The following is a 20,229-nucleotide window of genomic DNA, read 5'->3' as shown; positions in this document are numbered from 1 at the left end:
ACTTGCTAGATTTCAGTGGGACCTTACAGAAAGAGTGATCAAAGTGAGATCTTTCTTTTATCAGGAGCTTGTTCCTTTCATTAAAAGAATTCATTGAAGAACACTGTCCCAGATTTGTCATGCATTTTTGTGTAGCTCATGCTCACAAATATATAACATATTCAAATATAAATATTATTCCAAGTATCTATTAGGTATTTATTTTTTGCAATTCAGCCAGTTACTCTAGTGATCATTTTCTGCATTTGGGTTTCTTTTTTTGCAGTGCAGTGCTTTTGCTGTTTTTCATTTTATGTTATTGATATGGAGCTGTCTCATAAATTTATCAGACTTTTTCTAATCTCATTTTGTAAACTGCTTGCTTATCTTCCAATCCAAAGCAATCCACAAATTTTAGGTGGCTTCTCCAATTCTGATATCAGAGTAACTGCTGAAAATATCACATGCACCCAAGCCCAGGAAGCACTTCTCCCTAGGGATCCTACTTAAAACATGTTATTGGTCTGTACTGTGTGATTAGTAGTTACTTATGTAGACAGATGTTCCCAACAAATTGGTCAATTCAACAATGATTTAAGGAACAAAGTCAACAGGCCTAATGAAATACAACACTTGACAATCACGTCTTCTGCTTCTATTCTCCTTTCATTCTGCCATTCCCTCCAACCCATGAGGTCAAGATGGAAACTAAATTGATTAGACTTAACCTTGTTCTTGAAAAGTCGTTGGCATTTGGGGGTTGGGGTGAAGGAAGGTGTCATACAACTGTTTGTTTAATAATTTAATATCATTCCTGCAGACAATCAAGCTGACTTGCCTGTAATTCTTTTTCTTCCCTCCTTTTTTTGAACACTAAACACTATGTTGTTTATACCCAGAAATAACACTTGCATTTTTTCCCACAACTTTTTTCCACCTTGTTCCTAAATAATAGTGGCATAAATATTATCATCTCATTGATGTGAATAAAACTAACTTAACTAAATATTTCTTGACCTGTTCTTTCTCTATTTTGACCTGTATTCCTCCTTCATTGTTAAAGCTAATTTAGGTACTTAGTTGTATTATTAAAAATTAACTTTTTTTTTTTATGAGGAGGCTTTAAACACTTCAGTCTCATTGTAGGTTCTCCTTCCCCCTTGATTAATGGCCTTGTTAATTAACTGAAATAATAGACTTCCTCTTGTTCCTGGTGTACTTAGAGAGTCTTCGATACTTGTAAACTGTTTTGTCTCTTTACCTTTATGATTTTACCTGATTTTTTTTCCTTCATATGGATGGTGTGCTATATGGGTTTTTTTACTCCATGTTTTCTATTAGTTCCTCCTGCTTTCTAAGTCTCTGAAGTGTCTCATTGCTCCTAATTAGTGTAGTTGTTAGTTTGCTACAGCTTTTAAAATAATAAAATATATTTGTCCCTATTTTGTATTTATTTTCTTGCTGATAAATCCTGGAGCACCTGCTCATGCTTCCTTTTAGGATGATACTTGGTTTCTAGCTTTACAGATGTTTTCCTGATGGACAATGCATTAAAGGCATCAAAGGACAAGTGCATTAAAGGTGAATGACTATGAAAGAGACATGGACATACTGGAGGCAGGCCAGTGAAGGGCCTTGCAGGTGGTTAAAAGCCTAGAGCATCCCTCCACCGAGGAAAGGCTGAAACAGCTGGGAAAGCTCTCTTGAGCTAGAAAAAGAGAGCTCAGAGGGAATTGCATCAATGTCTAAATACCTGAATGGAGGGCATAAAGAAGATGGTGCCTGGCTGTTTTCTGTGGTGCCTAGGAACAGGACCAAAGGCAATTGCACAGACTGAAACATAGGAGGTTCCCTCTGAACATCAGTAAACAATTTTTCTCTGTGAAGATGACCAGAAGGGTTGTGACGTCTCCATCCATGGAGATGTTCAAAACCCAGCGAGTCATGGTCCTAGACAGCCAGCTCTAGGTGACCCTGTTTGTTATGGGATGTTGGACCAGAAGGACTCCAGAGGTCCTTTCTAACCTCAGTCCTTCTGCAATTCTGTGATGGCTTGACACGTCATGATTGTGGCATGTTCTTGTTCTCTTAAGGCTGTAAATGCAAACACTTCCGAAGTGTTGGCTTAGTGAACTACAGCTTAGTATAATATTTCAGAGGCTAATAAATGATTAAACTACAGTAATTTTGGAGATTACAAGGCATATTTTAGGTAGAGATGAGATGATGGGATGTACTGATACTGCCACCTAAAAGATTATGTTTTCACTTTTTTTTTCTTTAGAGCATCTTGTTGAGTTGTTGGTGTTTTGTGATTTTGTTTTTTGTTGTTTATATGTTATTCTTTGTTCATTTTTGTTTTTTTTTTAATTGTCACAAAAAATACCTGCATGGTTTGGGTCTAAGTTCAGCACACTGGGTCAGACTTGTGTCAGAAACACAGGCTTAAAAGGGTGCTTTTGTTCATCAATTCCAACCACTGTCATGGACATCACATCCAAGATCCCAAGATCTCTCCTACTAAGCAGTCATCTTCTCACTATATCCTTTCAGTTGGAGAGAGAAGCATCAGGCAACTGTTTCACTGACGACTATTAGTGACAGCGTTCCTGGTTTACTCTAACTTCAGTTATTTATAGAAGATCAAAATAAGTCACTTGGAGTGGTATTAAATGTGACTGTCATTAGTGAGAATTTTTGTGTAGCACAGTCCCAAGACCTATTTTCTTTCCTCCTTTACTTGTTATATGCGGCATCCCAATATGTAATGCTGCTTTTTGCTGATATTCCTTCTAAATGTAGTGTGTTGTCAGGTAACTGTCCATTTCTTACCTCAGGGGTCCTAGGATTAATTTGATTTATCTTTTTTGGTTTATCCAATTGACAGTCAATCACAGAAACTTCATTGTAAGTCCCAGAAATATCTTGCTTTTCAGGACTTTAGGCTAAATTGCTCAGGGAACAGGTATTTTCTGTTTTCTGATGAACTGGCAACAACTTGGAAGGCTGACATTAGGTCAATAGTTTCTTTCTTTGTAAATCTGTTTCAACTGAATTGATTTAGACACTAATCATGCACACTCAAAACATGGGGTTTTGTAGGTAGCTTAGATGGCCTATTGTGGTTTTCAGAGCACCCCTCTAGCAGACATGATTTTATAGTTCTGTTCATGTGTTTGTAGAAACAAAGCTCAAATCATCTTCAAACAACTTGTATTTAATTTTCCTTTTAAACCTATTAATGTTTTCTTAGGCAATCCATAATACCCTTGAAAATGCAGGCCATTGTGATGGGGGAAGCTCTGCCTGATGGCATTTCAAGAAGCTCCACGGTATATTTACCATTATCTTTATCTTGTTTTGGATGAAGCAGTGAATTACTGGGTGAGACCTCCTCAGTTGAGGACCTGAAAAATACCTATGCTTCTGTGCCATCTACCTTCTCGTGATTATACTGTAGTGCTTAGGTCAGCATGTGAGAAGGTTTTTGCTTTCGTGACCTCAGTACATCTGTGCTCTTCTCCACTCTTTCAACTTTAGGATTCTCTTTGGTGTGAACACTGCCTTTTTTATTCCGTTGTCAGCTGTTGTCCTTCTATGAAGTTTCAAGAGTTTATTTTTTTTTATTTCATTTTTTTGTTCCGTGTGTGGAAGAGTTGCAAGGAGACAGTGAGAAATATCTCCTTAATGTGACATTACTGTAGCCTGTCATAAAACACAAGTTTAGGAAACACAAAGCTTCCCATTATGAAGATATTTTGACAACACTGGATGTGAAATATGACTACTTTATCTATTGTAATATAAACAGGTTACATTTTCTTAATTAGTTTTTAGCTTTTCTTATTTTTGTAGATAAAGTCATTCAATACTTAGGGCAGAACATCTCCTATACTGCAAAAAATGTTGAACTATTTCTATTGTGTGTGTATAAACTTTACTTGTTCCTTTATTAAAAAAAAGAAATAATGCATCTGTTGAGGGGAAGGGAGCCTGCATACCTTGAACATTTCAAGGATCACTGAATAAACATGGAAGCCTACCTCTGTTAAAGAAAAAAACTGAGTAAACAGAAATATTATTGCTCAGCTGTAGCACAGTAAAAATATTTTAAGATAAATAGAAAGTTATCATAGGCTTGCACAGATTTTAATCAACTTAAGTTGAAGAGTGCAAATGGTTTTGTGCCCAATATTGCTGTAAGGTGTGTGTTGCTGTTGTATTACTTGCTCAAGATGTCCAAACATCGATAGCTACAGTTGTAAACCTACACCAAAGGCCCTACATTGCCACCTTCCCAGGAGGGGTATTCCCCACTTTTGCCCTAATGTAGCAATTAGTTTTTTCTTTTTCCTCTTTCCATCACTGTGTACCCTGATGAAGGCCCTTGTTGTGGTCTGACACAGAGTGGGGCAGACCCTGCTGGCTCTGTGGAGAGGGATGGACATCTCATCTGCTGCAGCTTGGGATAGGATCCACGTTTCTGCAGGAGAGGGGTGAGAAATAAACTCCTTGCTTACCATCAAGAGAGGAGCATTTTCAGCTCAGCTGCAGATGCTCCAAGCCACATCCTCCTCCAGAAAGGAGGAAGCATTCAGCTGTTTGGGTTATTTCCTCCTCAGGCATGGTTGCCTGCTTCTGGGACAAAGGCAATGGACTGTATGGAAGCAAGCTGCCTGCTGATCTGGCTCCAGGCCTCCCACTGGACCACAATAATATACAGACTTGCTGACATATTTTGGAATTAAATTTGCGTGTTTGGACTTAATGTATTGTGTGCATGTATGAGTGGCTTTCTTTTCCACTGAGAGATATTTGTTGAGTTGTATTTTCAGGTAGTTCCAAGCATGCAGAACAAATGACACAGCTAGGGACTTCAGGGACTACATTGCAGTAAAGTTTTAGGTCATCCATTCTGCTCAGAAAGAGCTTATTTTAGGTTTTAATCCCTATTTATTTTTTTTTCCTGCTTTCAAAGTTTAACTAACGAGGTCTACAGCTCTTGTTTTTTTTGCATGGGTGAGCAGCCCACACTGCTTGCCACAGTAGGTGTTCTGGACCAGCAGTATATCACATTAGCCTGAACTGCATGGAACTGCTTGAGGGTGTATTGAAGAGTAAGCAAGCCTAAAACTTCTCATTTCTCAGCCATCTATCTTGGAAAGTTTGAAAACTGAGAGAAAATGTCTATTCAGGAGCAGATAATTTTTGCAAGGGCTTTAACAATTGCGAGTTGATGATTCAAGAAGTGGTTGATTGAATCTTAATAGATGGCCTCTATAATCTACCTTATCTCTCCTTGAAGAATTCCTATGCAATAGACTGTCATGAGTGTTTTCTCCCACACTGTATTTGCCACATGAGATTGTCTCCACTCTAGAGGGGCACTGAAACAAAATCTGCTCTTAAATGAGTGAAGCCTCTGTCAAAGCTAATAGAAGAAATCCCTATTTTAAGAAAACAATTAACATTTCATCTAAATATTTAATGATAAAAAGTATCAATCACCTAGCTTTAGTGCCAAGATGGCTAAGGTTTAGAGAAGCAGCATGGGTTTCCAAGATGATACATTGGGTTAATGGCAGGGCAAAAAGTAAAACCAAGTCTCTGAATCACAGCATGGCTATTTGATATTTTGAACCCTATTGTCTTGAGTGACTTCTTGGAGGCCATTGAGGAAGTATTTTGCAGAGCAAGAAATAGTTCCCATTCATGCATATTTCTAAGATCATTTCCTTAGGAGTGTTTTCTTATCCTCTCTTATTCTATAGTCTCATTTGTTTTCCACTGGTTCTAATGAGCTTAGTCTTTTCCTTGAGTCATGTGCTTGGCTGCTATCTTTGCCAGCTAAGGTTTCTGACAACAGGGGTTTTTTTTCTTCTTTTCCTTCTGTACCTGAAAAAAAATAATTGGAGTAAGAGTTGCCTTGCTTTTCTTGTTTATTAAATCTGCAAGCTGGTGAGACCCCAAGTTACTCTCCTAGGTCTATTAGCACAATTTGTGCAATGGAAGAGGGCATCTTCAGGTTCATAATGAAAGATGTATTAAACCTAAGGGTTGATGTAGAGAATAGATAATTTTCATTGTGGTGGAGTTTTTATGTCAAAAAAAAAAAAAAAAAGAAAAAAAGGCAAACACTCCATCCCCCAAACAACCCCAGGTGTAGGCTTGTTTTTACTTGGCTCCTTGTCAGGTTCTTATCTGTGGTCAATATTAGCAGAATTAACTCTCTGTTCTATGGTGTGAGTAAAAATAATGTTTCATGTGTCAAGTTCCCTGGTGTATCTATTAATATCCCCAGTCATTCATGTTATACAAGTAAGGCGATGTTAAAAAAGTTTCTTCTATGTTAGATACATTTATTTACACCCTCCTTGGCTCTGTAACAGAAAAGGTGTTATCCTGTCTCTCTGCGAGGTTGTTCAAATTTAGTCTGTTATGAAAACAAGTTTAAGACAGCCACTGGGGTTTTCATGGTGAGCAAATGCTTCATATAAAGGAATGAAAAACGTGCTTCATTGCTGTTACAGTTCTTAGCATTCCTGAAGCCTTATTATTGGTGTCCCTGTTTTTTTTTTTTCGTTTTAATTTAATAAAGTAGGAAACTTGAAATGCTCTAAGAGAAACTGGCATTGTAAACAGGTAGAGTTTATAAAACACCCAGCTTAATCTGGGGGGCTCAGGAATTTCCTGTGTAAAGTTGTCCTACAGCTTGTAGCTGTTGGAGGGTTGGCACTATTTGCATGGTGTAGTAGGTAAAGCACACTCTGGTTTTTGTTTGTAGCAGCTAGATGGCAATGACAGATTGAGTAAAGTGTTCAAGCCCCTTCTAGAAGGTTTCAGACCTAAGCATGAGCAGTGAACTTTGAGCTTTGTCCAATGGCAGAGAATTATTTAATTTGATAAATGATTAATACAGTCACAAACAGAACTTTGTGAATAGCAAAATCTATAAGAAAATAAAACTAAACAGCCACAGGGAAGACAACCAATTAAAACTATCTGCCAGCTGTTCATTTGTTCTGATTTAAAAATAGTTGTATTTAAAGTGTAATAAGAAGAAATTTTGAGTCTGAGCACATACAGTCCAAGTGATTGTTGGCCATCAGATCTTAATACCTTGTATAACAGCATGTGGGAACTGCTTAACAGTTCCTTAATGGGCCAATATCTTGTTCCCATTCATGTCTACAGTTGCCGTGTACTCTCCATGTTTTGTCATAGGTCTCTGTGCACATGATTTCCCTGGTTTGAGGCAGATCTAAATCACTGAGAGTAGGTATATTCTCAAACAAAAGAATGAGGAATAAAGGAATTTCTCTCTTTTAATTTGCTATTTAGGCCAAAACTCTTTATTGGATAAAGTGATGAGCAAGAGATGATTTTGCAGTGAATGTGAGTGCCAACCTTTATGGTTTTGAACTTCCATTTTCAGAATAGTAAAATTATGCAAATACTATATAGTAAGGTCAAGCCCAGTAACTACCAATTTTGTGGAATGCCCAGCAGGGGCATAAAAATGTTGGGCTTGCTTCCAGCAGGAACTTTGTAATCTAGCTGAAACGCTGATACTTGAGAGAATTTCTCTGCCACAAAGAGAGCTCTGTTGCTCATTCTTCCTTTTTTTTTGCCAGTGCTGTCAAACTGACTCTTTGTGTGGCCTCTCTGACAGATGGAAATCACTTTAGGAAGGAACAAATTGAATGATTGCATTTTTAGTACAACTCTCTCTTACAACTGAAAAATAATTTACATTTTGAAAATACAATATTAATAACTCAAGATTATGAAGGAAAATATTGACTAGCAGCTGTTTTCTCTTCCCTTCTGCTAGCAAATTCTTAGAAAGCCAACAGAAGTGTCTGCTGTTACTCTGAAGGCAGTAGTACTTCTCTGCCCAGTGACATTATTGACTTGACCTGGGTCTATAATGGATCCTGAAACTTCTATCTTGATGGTTAACAGATATTGCTACCCCCATCATGTTTTATTTTCTAAATATTCCCTGTGCGTTTTTACCCATTACAGTTATGATGTTTTGTTACCCCTACAGACTGCAAACTAGCATCTTATACTTAGAATTCTTAAGCAAAATTTGAAAAAAGTAGCAATGTAATATAAATCCTGCACTCTGACCTGATGGATACCATCTGATATCCTGATTATATTAGTCAGTTCTGTTGCTAACTATACGGCTCACCTTATGTCCTAAGTGAGTGTTTTAAGGTTGAAGGAACCTTAAGAAACTCATTTGGGACACCTGACTACTGTCTACATCAATATTAAACAGCTCTTTCCCTTCAACCTCCTCTGTATTGGCACATTCTCACTTGAGTGTCCCTTCTTGATATGACAAGAGACTGGTTTACTTTGGTGCTTTTAATTCTTTTTTACTTCTTTGTAGTCAAGCCATACTGAGTTCCATAATGCCAAAACAAAAAAAAAATCATCTGGATTTTGACTTAACCTGGAGGCTGTTGTTTGGATTTGGTTTATAAATTGTTTTGTTCAAGCAAGATATATATAATTGTTCCATTTAGAAAGAATTACAAATGGTATAACAAATAGGTATTTTTTTTTCTTGCATAACATTTGTGTAAATGAACTTGTCTATTGGGTTCCCAGTGTAGCAGATTATTTTCCTTAGATTATTGGATTTGTTGGAAAGAGTGAATATTCAATTTTACGCATTTTTTTCAAAATCAGATGTCTTTGCATAACAGATAGGCATGTTTCTTAATAATATGTTTTTAGGTAACCACAGTGAAACTGATAGCTCTCCAAGTGCTATGTAATTTCAAGTTGTATAAAACCAATATATTTGGGAACTAAATGCAGGAATCTAAACACTGCAAGAATACCTTTCATTTTTTAATCTATAGCCATGTCTGTTACCAACATGTTCTTATATCTCATGAGCATTGATATGTTATCTTCCCATTTTCCAATCACAACCAGGTTCTTTTTAAAAGCTGTTTGGCACTGGCCTGCCTTTAAGGGCAATAAGATAACAATAATATATAAATTGTTCTCACTATTCATCCAGGGCTTTTAGGCTTTTGTAAAAGAACTGGGTTTCCCAGTGCAGTTATTTGAGTGCTATAACCACTCGGGCACCATAAAATGAGGTATTTAAAAGCTGGAGTGGGCTGCCTGGATCAGGATACATATCAGTGTGAGTGGGAGTCTTTCCCTCCTGGATGGGCTGTTCCAATGCACCTAATCCCTTATGTGGAATCTGCAAATGCAAATCCAGCTCTAGACTTAAAGGCATTAAATTGAGAGTTAATATCAGGGAAGAAAGGCTTAACGGGGATTTTTTTCATTCACGCGAAATAAATCCTCCATGCAGTGGCTGATCCAGCTTGATACCCTTAGCAGAAGGGCTGTTGAACAAGCACACTCACTGCCGAGACATCTCTAAAGCTATTTAATTTTATCACAAGGCCCTTGGAATTAAAGGCCAGGAGGCAACAGTTAGCTGCTGCTTGTCTGAGTCCAAGCATCATCAGGAATTATATCCTGCCACAGCCTGCCTGACCTCTGTAAAGATATGTCAACTTAAAAGTGAAAATAATTTTATCCTAAAGTATGATGGTGTAGAATTTGGTGACTTATTATTTTTTTGTAGTCCTTCACAACTGGAAAGGGAAGAAGGGCTGCTTTTTGATGGCATCAGGGCATTGACAAGCCATCACCGCTATCACCAGCGGGAACAATAGTTGGCATTTTTGCTATGCTTTTCAGCATTCAAGTACCTCACATGCATCAGTTAATGTTATTCACCTCTCTTGGTTCAGCAGCCATTAATTTTCCTCTCCTTCTGAAACAGGAACAATTGCCGGATGTGATTGACAGTTTATTCAGAGCTAGAATTATCTGTACAAAGAGGGAGCTGTGGGTTGGGGTTACTTAACTAAACCTCTCCAATCGCAGTGGGCTGAGTGGGCCGCAGGTGCCAAAGCAGCTCCCTGGCACCTGCAACCAGACGTGACGGAACTGTGGCCGAGGCACAGGAGAACTTTATTTGTCAGCAGCTGGTGAAGAGAGATTTCCATGCTGTGCTTGACTTTCAAAGTTCAAATGGAAATTTGCCGATGCAATTGTATTTCAAGTAAGCAACACGAGCCGACCACGTCTTTATATGGAGTTCAACTCTGGGTATGAACTTATTTTGGATGTGGCACACCTAAGATAACTGTGGGCTTTAGCAGGTGCTGTCTGGAGGCCAAATGTGCATCCACCAATCTGTATGAGCAGTGATAAGGGAGACTGCAGGAAAATTATGTGTGGCATTCTTTGCTAATAAAACTCTCAGAAAATTCAGGATTGGGGAAACATTTCTATAGGATTATGCTGTTGTAGTTCTTGTTTTTTAAACCAGTACAGCTGAGTGCAAAGTAGTAATCCCTCTAACAAATGTGGGAAGTTGAGAGTTCAGTTAGTCTTTTATATTAAGTTATCTGAGTAGGTAACTATTTGTTTTATTGTTTTTGGGGTTTTTTGGTCAGATGTTGTGGTTTTATTTATTTGGGTTTTTCAAGGCATAAGCTGAATTTATGTTCAGCTATACTATTAGACCATCAATCGTCATTCAAACAAGTGAATTTTTAGAGTAATTTTTCATTTTCTCTATAGTAGTTTTACTCTGTCCCTTTCTTTCATTTTATTTTGTGGATCTTATCCATATGGAAAAGTACCTGCAGGACAAATGATCAACAGCCTAGCTAAAATGTTTCTTGGCAACATTTTCCTCCCTCCACAGTTCTGCAAGAGGCAGTATTTTTCTACCATGTCATGAAAATTCATTTCACCTGATGATTTCATCTCTTAAGCAACCTGAATTCTGCTTGATCAGCATGAGGAAGAGAAGATGGTATTGCAGAGCATTTGCTTATACATGCTCTTAAGAGAAACAGAAGTTAACTTGGGTTGACACAATCCTTTGCCACAGTTCTTTCTTTGTAGTGAAAGTTTTTGTCCCTGGAGGTTTGACTTTACAGAGGGATGGGATTTGACTCATGACTTTTATGGGCTCAGAGATAAGAGAAGGAAATTCTTGCAGTGTAAGAAAATATGTGTAGCAGCTATGTAACCATGAAAAATCCATTTTTACTCTCAATATTTAACACAAAATTAGAAAACAGTCTGCCTCAGAGACTCTGGTTCCCAAGTGGGTAGACTGAATCAATAAAGACTAATCAGTTTATTTGAATCATAAAATCAAGGTACTCTGCAAAACCAGATAGAACAGTGATAATTATATTTCACACTTCCCTTCACTTGAATTTATCACATAGTTCCATTCATTAAAAAGACTAGGTAGCTATCTGAACCATATAACACCATCAATGGGGTTACTAACATAATTTTTTAATTAGAAAATTGAGAGTTTCAAGAATAGTCAACAGCTAGCCACAATCACAGTAACAGCTATAGCCACCAGGTAGTAATACTGTTATTTTCCTAGTTTACTTTGCTTTTGTCCTCCTTAAACCTGCTCAATAGTTTCCTGAAAAACAGGCAGATGTGAGAATGAGTGAAGTTCATTCTTTTCAGAAATGTGCTGAACCTGAGAGTTTATTTGCTTTCTAGAAATTTTCCATTAAAACCTATTCATCAGAAGGCTTTTTATCAAAAGACATAATGCCCTGCATTTCAGCACTTCCATTGCTTTCTGTTTTGATACTAGTTTATAAAATCATGTGCTGCATTCCTCTCTCCACTCAGTTTATCTTTGTACTTTATAATAGAGCATCTTGGAATAAAGTCAATTAATAGTGTGCCAGTAAATTAGCCATGACATCTGTTACTTTCAAACCTTTTATTGGCAGAAGTATCTTGAAGTTCAGGGAGATAGGGAGCAACTTGCTCCTTCCTGTTAGATGCTTGCTTTTTCAGCAATATTTAACTGTGCTAGGCAAGGTTTCTTAGTCACCCTGTAACCTCTGAAGTCTGAGGCAAGTCCTGCCCAACTCCCACTGATGTCCACTGTCCCTCCTGCTTCAAAATATCTGCTGACTTAGTGTTGCTTTCTCTGGCTTGTTTCCAGCCTCCTTCAGAGTCCCTTCTCCTGGGACCTTCAGTCTGTGCCTGGTGTCTGTCCCTTTTTCATTTGTGTAGAGGCAAAGCAAAAGCAAAATACAATTTTCTATTTTCTTTCTTTTTTTTTTTTTTTTTTTTTTTTTTTTTTTTTTTTTGAGGGATAATAGTTATTTTTTCATCAATACCTGCCTTTTGTGAATACACGGTCCTTACTGGGTTTTAAAGGGATTATTGTAGCCTTGAAATTGTACAGTCCCTTTCTCTTAAGGAAGGGAGTATTTGCTTTAGAGGTCCTAATACTGTTCAGTAAAATTGATCTACTGTGTGGCAATTGTACCTCTGGGCAGGAGTGATTGTTCTCCCTGCAGGAAGTGCGCTGTCACTTTCAGAATCTGTTCTTTATTGATATATCCGGCTTTGGTTCCTCTGACAGCATCTGAGCTTACAACCACAGACCAGAAGTGGCACTAATCAGGTAACACCTTTTAAGACAGCACTCTGGCTTTGCCAAAAAAGTAACCTTGTGATCCATCTAGGTTTATGCTACATAGGAAAAGCCTACTAGGGAGGCCTCTTTTATTTCTTATTGTTACTGATTTGAATGCTTTGCTTAAGTGATTTTGACCTTACACACATCTTTGTTTTACTGATGTTTTCTTGACTCTTCATCCTTAGAAGCTTGTTCATAATATAGTGACAAAGTTCCTTGTTGGCTGGAATCTCCTTAAGTTGCATGTTTGCAAGATTGAAGACTGACTTGGTTCTCACATGACTGTTTTCCAAAGACAGATTTTGGCATGTACCACTCCTCTCCTCCTTGAGTCTTGTCCTGAAGTCTTTCTGCAGCCAAACCTCCCATCATTTTGAAGATGCTGAGGACATCAGTGTGCCTCTGATGTATGTTGTACTTGCCTTATAAATGCTCTTTGTAATTCTAGTGGCCCTGTATTGGAAGAAATATAGTACAATGAAAATGTCACAGGAGTGGTTAGGGTGATGAAAACTAGGGAAATAATTCTGAGAAAGAAATGCTTACTAGGAGTTTTCAGCCTGAAAATTATACAGGTGAGAGGAGGTACAATTCAGACATATAAAAGGGGTTGGGTGCAAAGCAGAATTAGTGATCAGTTGTCCAGCACCATTTCTAACATGAGGGCTGGGGATTTAAGTAAAGTTCACTTTACTTTAAGTGTATTCAAGCCTTGAAGAATACGCTGGAAAAGACTAATTTCTTTTTTGCTCTATTCTTGTGCTGTCCTGTAGGCTTCTATTTTTGTCAGTTACCAAAGCCAGGATATTGGGTGAGATTGCTCTTAGTTTTATCTTGTTGAGCTTCTATGTTGTAAACCATCTCAGCAATGATATTCAGGAATATAAAACAAAGAAAATAATTGGGGCATATTTTTACAGAATCATGACAAATGCATGTGTGGTATAGTTAAGTATATAGTGTTTTAGTATCTTAAATAAAACTCCACTGGGTTGTGTATTGTCTTGATAGATGTGGAATCCTTCACACTAGCAAGGGGAGCAAACCCAAATCTCTCAACAGTCTTCCTATTTCTGTACTACATGAAAGGTGGGCGTCACTGTCCCTTTTTTCTTTTTTTTCTTTTTTTTTTTTTTTTAAGAGGTTAAATATTACAATATTCTACTAGCTTGTTCAAGAAGAACCTGCCAGATGGGAAGCTTTGGGGAAAAAATGCTTACAATCAAGTGTCAGTTCAGTAAGAGTGGAGAGATGTGGCCTGGGTGTGCAGTTCATACCAGAAGGTTAAGGTTCAAAAACAGGTGTTAAGTTCTTGTTCAGTCCCAGTGACAGCTGAATCTACACTCATTTTTTACTTTCTTCATATAGTTCCATTAACATAATTGGTCTGTTTCCATACTTAACTTGCATTTAGTTTTGTCTAGCTGTTCATTTCTCCTAATCCCATTTTATCTGCACTCTTATACATATTTGGTACAATTATTTTAGCTCAATTGCAGTTTTTCAGTGTTTGTAAAACTGCTTTGAAATCTGATGGAAATTTTCTACTATCTGATGGAAGTTTTCTACTTATATTCAGAACAGAATTTTTCAGTTAGTTGTATAAGTTATGATGTTACTTTTTGAATATCAGCCACTGTCCTGCTAGCCAAAAAGGTCAATATGAGCTAAGTATGGAGAAAAAAAAAAAAGGAAAAATGTGTTCCATGAGACAAATGTGAACCATTGACTATTATAAATACTTTGGTGTAGATGATATCCACTTAAGATCAATTTCAGGTGATAGAACTTATGTTAACATACTACTTGTCATTTTGCAGTGTTCCTTTATGACAAGTTAGAGAAACCATTAGAGTTGTCTCAAATTATTATTTTATTGCTAGCTATTTAACTGTTCATTCATAATCTAGAACTTCCTGCCATAAAGAAATACTTTAATTTTAGAAAATGTCAAAGGATTGAAATTTGAAGCAAATTCTTTTATAGGAGATGGCTTTCTACATGGCAGTTGGCAAATGATATTGTGAGGTAATTTTTTATATATATCATGGAAGTTATAATCATTCATAAATATCTTGGGAGATTATTCTCATTTAGGATATTTAAATTCTTCAGTCAAATTCAGAGTGCTCTTTTAAAATACTATCTTGAACAGTAATACAGCTGAGGTTTTAATATGGCATATCCATCTATGCACTTCATGTGAATATGCTCTTCTGTGTCTTAGCATTTTAAAATGGCAGGCACAGAAAAGGACTGCAGAGGTCATTTATGTATAACCTGTTCATTATATACCTTGCAACATGGTGTCAGTCAGGAATCCTGCCTCCACAAATTTCACCTGGTACAGTTACAAGGAGTCATTTGCCTGCCACTGTGTCATAGGTGCTAAACAAATTGCAGGGCTGTTGTGTTTGCTTCCAGATAAGCCTAGAAAACAGGAAACAAGCCATGCCTCAAAACAAAACAAAAAGTAAAAAATCCAAGTGTTGTAATAATCCAAATGCCTTAAGAAGCTTGTCATTAACCCAAGGTTTACTGAATCCCTTTTTTGATCCCTTCCTTGTGATGTCTGTAAAGCTACCTGGTTTTGCAGAATCTCCATTGCTCCACTGGTACTGCACTTTGTGTCTCTTAAACAGTACTGATAGACTAGTCCACAGTTTCTGAAGTTAGGTACTTTCCAGCAGGGATCAGTATGTTTTTAAATAAGATGGAATACTTGTTGACTTATAATCTGAATGTATCAGTTGAAAGGATGAAAATTGCTTATTTTGGCACTAGTGACATAGATTATAATGACTGAAGTAGCATCTTCAAAAAAGATGGTTTGGGGAGTCTTGAGGGGCTTGATGATTTTTGGTGTGTGTTTGTTGGGTTTTCCTTTTCACTGGGGGTTTGTTGATTAGTTTGGGGGGGTTTTGTGAGATTTGTTTTTTTCTTTTCACTCTTTTAATTGGAGCTGATCAGAAGACAGCAATTTTGTTCTGTGGCTATTATAAGACTTAGGAATTTTACTTTTTTTCTGCAATGAGAAATCTATTTGAAGCATTCCTGCTTGTTTTGAATATGTCATACATTTTCCTTCTTCCAGAAAATTATCAGGATAATTTGAACTATCCAGTTTTAAGGGTGCTGTATCTTCACTATATAGTCCAAAGACAAAATAATTTCATCTATAGTTTTTGATGGTGTCTAGTCTACAATTCTAAAACCTTTGCATGTGAAGAAAAGAAAATACACATAAGAAGAAATGGAAAGAGATGAAGTTTGGCTACCTGTTTTTACTATAACCCCACTAAACTGGGCACATTTTCCTTCTTTTAATGTGTATTAATTAAATACCTAATTGACTTTAGCCACTGTAATCCATCGCTCACTGGGAGGCTTTTTTTAAAAGAAATTTTTAAGATGACTAATAATTATTCTGGAAAATAAAATGTGCCTCTGTAGAAAAGGTGCAATGATACAGCTGTCATTCCATACTAAAATTTGTAGATGTGAAATTGCACTAAGATGAAAAATACAGACTCTATTGCAGAGAATTCTAGTCACTTATATGATTTCTTAAGATCTCTATTAATACATTTTTTCTAGTCATACTAAATCTGAGAGCACAAATGTTTGGCATACAAGTGGGGAATTTTTATTCTTTTTACTCAGTGAAAGTGTGCAAAGGTGAACTATTATGATGATGGATCTTGAATTCCTACATTCCTGCACTACTATCCAAAATAGACATAATTTAAATTGCTGGAAACAAGCCTAAGAGTGTCATGGCAGATTGTAACATAGGTATTTTGAAACATTAGTTGCAAGTTTCATTCTGGAAATAATTGTCCTCTTTTATACTGCTCTCTTATACCAAACTTGCTGATACACTCCTTTTGTTCTGCCTAGTATTGTTAAAAGAAAAACTTTAGAAGCACAGAAGGTAAAAACGAATATGTGTATGCATGTTGCTCAGTAAATTACTTTGTCCAAGTAAAAGACTTGTCCGAAGCCAACTAATTTCCATTGGAAATATTTGGAAATCTATGCCTTTTTTCCTTAGGGTTTAGCTAATTCCAAGTCATACATTTGCAAAATGCCCATAACTTATTTTCCAAGTTCAAAGTCAAACCAAGATGTGGCAGAAGAAATCAGCTGTAGTGCTGGTAAGTGTAGCAAAACACACCGACTCAACTAGCCAGTGCTTGATTTGTCATTCTGCCAGAAATTCTCCAATATTAATGCTGATAATCAGGTGACATAAGAACATTTGTGACATGTATTTTCAAAATTTATACCCAACTGTCTCCTTTTTATTCTACATCTCTATTCCATATTGAGGATCATAGCTAGAACCTAAGAAGAGTTGAGGTTCCACTAGAGGAAATATTTACATACTGATACAGTAGAAAAGAGTTAATGCATCATCTTTGCAGTGAATTTCATTCATAATCATACTGTAATCACATCACATAAATGAACACAATAATTTTCCAGTTTAGGAGATAACCCATAAATATTCAAAGAATCAAACATGATGTTTCATGTGTTGCTTCACTGCCTTTGCTCTTATCAAAAGTTTCTTCAGAGTTAAATTATGACATGAGAATGAGAGAAGATGCATATTCAGCATAGAGTTGAAGATTAATGGTATTTCAGCTGAACAATTCTACTGCCCAAGAAAGTATTCTATTCCCAAGAATATAATGTAAGGCTAATAGTTGCCTAGCATCACTGAAGAGAGTGTTGTCTGAAACAGTAGAGGAATTATAATAGCTGCAGTGCAGAATTCTTTTTTAGCCATTACTTACCACGACCATAAGTGAGTATCCTGCTTTCTCTTGGTTGGATTGCCTATTAGGCAATAAGCTGACAAGAACGATAATCAGCATACTGGTTTAGTTCCCTTTTTTGACATTCACTGGAAGGAACTGTCAGAGCCATGTTGTCATGTCCTCTTGAGTTGTGTACAATGGAAGCAGGTATTTTATTTAACACTTTAAATATTGAAAGGAAAACCTAAATGCCATAATAACTATTGAAAGTAATACTTTTAAGATGCTTTTTCTTTTAAATCATGCCAGCCTTGAATTATGACCATCTCAAACAGAATATTGCTGCTCTGTGTTTGACCCAGTATATAACAGCATATTTTGTCCATTCTTTATAAGAAACTTTCTATACACACACTTGTTTGAAAGTTGCTGGCAAATCTTAAGTTTAATTTTGAAGTCTGAAGACCTGAAAATAGTAACTCCATCTCCCATCTGGATATTATGTGGGATTGAGAAGTGAAATCTGATAATCCTAAACAATAGGTACTATAATGAACATGAGGATTTTTAATATCCTTAATCCTGAACATTTAGAAAGGCTACAATTTCCCACATACCAAGTGTTTAAATACAGCATAAACAGTAGAGTTGAAGTCCTTGACAGCTGGGAAGATAATGTCCTCCACAGGCTGGAAACTGTCAGGTGAGATGTGTTTCCAGTGTGGAGATTTCTGTGGGGAGTCTCTCCATGGGTTGTTCGTGCCTTGGCAGAGAGCTGTGTCAAAAATGGTCCTGTCAGCATCTTGTATGACAAGAGGGAGGAAAAATTTAGCACCCATGCCTGGGGAGGGTAAATGAGCACAGTTGTCTGTAGTGTTTAATTATAAAATGAAATAAAAACGAAAGACCCAAAAATCCTACACCAGACCTAACAGTGGTTTCTATCCCTGCCTACTTGAACTTTTTATCTGTGAAATACAAAATAACAAGTGATAGGAGAACATAACATATGAATTACAGAGTAACTCAAGAAGAACAAAGCATCTTTATATGTAGAATTACCTTCAGATATGAAGTCTGCCTGTATAAATAAATCAGTGGTATTTTCATTAAGCCTAAATTTTATACCTAAGATGGTGGTCAATTCTGCAAATATTTTCCATTTATGTTGTCTGAGGTTAGGTTTAAGAGCTATATCTTGTGGGCTGCTTTCTAGAAGTTCTGAGCTCTGCAGCTCTCATCAGATTTACCAAACGTACAATTTCAGCATTCTGAGCCACTCAAAACTTACTTTATTCAGAACTTGATTTAAAGAAACACTAGAATGTAGCTTGCAGATTATTGAGGAGGGAAAATAGCATAAGAATCTGCTAGACATTTAGAAATTACTGGCTCTGTTTCTCATAAATCTGTTTTAATTATTTAGTGAGAACCTTCAGAACCAGTGGTTGCATATATGTTGTCCCTGAAACTTAATATTATTTAAATTTTTTTTAGACCCATGATAAAACAAATAATGAGATGCCAAATAAAGCAGATATTGCTGTATTGACTTTGCTCAGTCATAAATTGACCTTGAAAGATACACAATTTTTAAATTGTGCTTCACTTCTCTTGAAAGTGAAGAAATCTGTGCTTCACAGATTTCTGGAAAATTAGTAATCAGAGGTCAGTCAAAACACTTGATCAAAAGATATGGTTAATTAGTGAGTTCTGTTATCTTCACTTGTACAGTTCTAACCTCAATTAAGAATTAAGGCTTAGAGATGCAAAGTAATTTTGAAGCAGGAAAGCTTGTTTTTCTTAAATTAGTTCTGATAATGCTACTCTCACTAACTATTGCTGTCAGCTTTCAGTTCCTTTCAGGGAGTGGATTTACACTGAGTACAGGGCAGAGCCCAAAAGTGTTGCATCAATCTGCAGCACTCCCACCAGAAGTGTATACAAAGTCTAAAAACTGAAATCAGATTCTGTACTTGTCTGCATAACTAGAACAAATTCTGCACTCGTAAATGCCTAATCTCCTAAGTCCCGTGTGTGGTCTTCCAAACCTTGGTCCTGCCTCCTGTGTTCCTTTTGTGTCTTCTGTAAGCTTCTCTTTGATGGTGAGCAGGGAGGTTGGGCTTGTTTGCATGGTCCTGGTAAAACCTGGCCCAGAAAAGTGTGAGATTATAGGAGCATCTTCTGTTTGCTGCTTCAAAATATGAATAGCTACTCTTTTATTACTTGTTTGTGCAGATCTATGGTCTCAAACCAGAGCCTGTTAGAGCTTAGTGTTGCTGTGTAGGTACAGAACAGTTCAATGTGTGTAGCTGTCTTAGCAGAAGGGTTTTTTAAGTGGTAATGGAGATTTTGCAGAGTTTAGCTCAGGGTTGTTCCTCACCACTTAAGCTCAATGGGTGGGGAACAATCCAAAACTGCAACAAAACTGTTTACACAGAGGTGATGCACTGATTCAACTAATTCACTTTTATGTAAGTTAATTCAACTTTGTTGAGCCTTTGATTTCCCGTTTAAAAAAACCCAACCACACAACCCAAAAACCCCCAAAAACAAAACAACAAAAAAAACTCAACCTGTTTTGACACACTGTATCTTTTAGGGATTTTGATATCCAGGGCAGTAAGTCATTGAATGCTATCTCAGTGTGGGAAAGAAACAAATTTACCTGGAATGTGTCCAAATTTCAACAGAAGTATTTCTGGTTTGCATTGGTGTTTTGTTTGATAAATGATCTGCCTCAATTTCCCATTCTTCTTTTGGTAGGAAATCATTGTTTTGTGCAAATGTGTTCTTCCGTTGACATGGCTTAAGAAATCTGGAATTTACTTCAGTTGGCTTTGTCATTTTTATAGAAGTGGAAAAACTGTTTTAAAACAAGTTGTTTTGTTGAGATGCACTTGAAGTTTCAGCCTCTGAAAAGAGATTATGATTTAAATTGCCCCTGAA

General features: G+C 36.8%; 1 protein-coding gene across 6 annotated transcripts in view; it reads left to right on the top strand.

Moving 5' to 3' along the window:
- PHACTR1 (phosphatase and actin regulator 1) overlaps positions 1-20,229 on the top strand; it is a 299,599-nt gene that overhangs the window by 62,766 nt on the left and 216,604 nt on the right. The window lies entirely within an intron of this gene.

The sequence above is a fragment of the Lonchura striata genome, chromosome 1 (genome assembly GCF_046129695.1).
Source record: "Lonchura striata isolate bLonStr1 chromosome 1, bLonStr1.mat, whole genome shotgun sequence".
Classification (NCBI taxonomy): domain Eukaryota; kingdom Metazoa; phylum Chordata; class Aves; order Passeriformes; family Estrildidae; genus Lonchura; species Lonchura striata.
Note: the sequence above shows the minus strand (reverse complement) of the source record. Positions and strands in the feature narration are given on the sequence as shown.